Here is a 2,654-nt window from a genome sequence, read left to right as displayed (position 1 = left end):
GATGAGAACAGTGTAAGCGTTCAAGCAAACCACTTCTGAAGATGCAAGCCACTCGTGCTTGCGAAACGTCAGGAATAAATTCTCGTCGTTCGGTAAAAAAATTCCTTGTTTTGAGAAAGTCAAGAAGAAGTAAAAACTGGAAGGTTTTTTGCACATTTGGAAAATTCTGGGTTTCCTTCGAGTAACGCAGCAGGAACGATTTGGAAAAACTGGGTCGAACCAAGAATAGAGCAAATATTGGCAGTTTACACAGAACTGTTGGCTGACAAGCCGGGGAAATGCAACGCAAACCAGTTCAATTGGCAGTCGCTCGCATTAGGTTTCCTGTTGTCGATTCGGGCCATAAGGGAAATATGTCGATGCCCGTATTTTCCCAAGGAGAATTTCCAGAATAGCGTGCGGGTCTCGTGTGTCATGTAAAAGCGGCGAGATTGTTGTAATGCCCGGAGAATGGAACAATCGACACCAAATCCATTGTGTAATTAGTACGGGCGCAGGGGTGCTGGATGCGGCGTCAAGTCGGCCGGAAAAATCGAGGAAATATATTTGGCCGGCCTGCCACTTGTTGCGGCCGCCTCGCGTTCATAATTCACGCCTTAAATTGTTAACATCACTGCCTAGGGAAATTTGCGCCGGTTCACCTGAAATACGACTATTCGGTTTTACGATTTCGGTCCTTCATGTTGCAGCTCGAACCGGATTTTCCATCATCCAAAACTGACTGGAGACGACCCGGGGGCCTGACATTTACACTCGCATAAGGCGCAAGTAGGCTCAAGTGCGCCTTTGGGTTTGATTTCCGCGTGTTGCTTTCGGCTCGAAAGTTAATCGGATTAGCAACGATTTCCGATTGAAATTGTGCCCCGCTGTTGACAAGCGGTAACAATTTAAACTTTTATTTACCCGCTCGACTAATTTGGATCAGTGTCTGTGTGTATATGTGTGGTGTGCGCCGGATTTTGATGCAATTAGACAAACTCACCACCAAAACACGTAAACAATCCTCGCCAAATTCTACCACTTTTTTTCCGCTCGGCCTCAGTCGATATTCCTGCCCCCTTATCGGCCGCCATCCTATTCAAACAAGGGATGAATCAATTATTTGCTAAACCCTCCAAGTAGACGCAGGTTAAGACGAAAAAGGGTTATCTGGGAACGGGTAGTGGCTCCAGTCAGGGTCTTTATTGATAATATCCAGGCTCTGGAACGGTGAATGGTTCTGCTGTTGGAACGTAGATCAATCTTGGGACCGGATAAATATCACGATGCAAAAAGGATTTTGCAAAAATCGTTTTTCACCTTCGAATTTGGGACAACAACCAAACAATTTTACACATCACTTACATTTACACTGTCTGATCGCTTACTTAGAAAATGTTGATGACCTTTTTTAGGTGTTATTTTTATTACAAACCAAACGCGTCTAAAACTGGGGGATACTCATATTCGGCCGAAAGCGTATTTAATACGCGATAGAAGACTAGCGGGCGGGCCATCATCATTTCCTACAGTCTTACAAATTTCAATCTTTTAATCAAAAAATTACCGTTTGCGATTCAAACACTGAGTTTCTAGTTCGAGACGAAAAGTTTCTGATCGCTCAGGAGTTTTTCTGCCAATTTCACTAAACGATTTCTGCTGCCGATTGAAAACCAGTTTTTTAATAAGAAAGCAAAAGCGATCGAAACTAGGAAATTGCCACAGACATAAAAGGGTTTGTTTAATGTGACGCAGAAGGTTCGGATCGTCGCCATCCTCAGGGACTTCTTTGCACATTTTCCAGTCAGAGTTTTTGCTCAAGTCCCAAAGTACCATTAGTAGAAACCAAACAAACGCCATTAAAATTTGCGCATTTTGACAAGCGAAAAAGTCCTTAATAGGCCCTGAAAGTTTCGCTTGCCTGCCAATTTTTAAACACTGTGATTGGAACGCAAGAAAAAAGTGCGATTTTCCAACACAAAACCTTTAAAACAACAGTGTTCTTGAGCAAACGACGTAACTATAACATGACCCTGTTTGGAACATATCGCATTTCGATTATTCCGTCCCGCTCCTCCCTTCCAGAGTTCGATTGAAGTGAATGCTTTTCGCTGATTGTGAACTAACCTTTGCCGAATTTAATCCGCGTTTATCGATACAAGCGACGTCTAAATTGCTATCAATTATTGCGCGCACCCTTTGGCCCAAAACTACGTCGGAAGTTGATCGAAGGGCCTAAAGTGGATCAATCCGACGCAAATCATCATGTACGTGACGGGCAGAAGAGGCACGAACGGCACAATAGGTGTCAGAATCTCGAATCCTCTCTCACATTATATAATTGCGATTATATGTTAAATATTAATGGGAACTATTGATTCGGCGGAATGTATTGCTGCCTTCTAACCGTTCCATCCATGGATGGATGGCTGTCTGATTCCACAGATTGTATAACAAGGGTCTATATGAAACTAATGGGGTTTCCGCGTTTTTAGGCCGTCGTTCGGTAGAATTTCTTCTCGCAAGCCACTGGTGCTTGCGAAACGTCAAGAAGAAATTCTACTGAACGACGATAATTTATTCCTGAGGTTTCGCAAGCACGAGTGGCTTGCATCTTCAGAAGTGGTTTGCTTGAACGCTTACACTGTTCTCATCAGAACCCGTTCAGTTCTGCG

The sequence above is a fragment of the Dendroctonus ponderosae genome, unplaced genomic scaffold (genome assembly GCF_020466585.1).
Source record: "Dendroctonus ponderosae isolate FM_Combo_2020 unplaced genomic scaffold, Dpon_F_20191213v2 Dpon_F_20191213_4, whole genome shotgun sequence".
Lineage (NCBI taxonomy): Eukaryota > Metazoa > Arthropoda > Insecta > Coleoptera > Curculionidae > Dendroctonus > Dendroctonus ponderosae.
Note: the sequence above shows the minus strand (reverse complement) of the source record.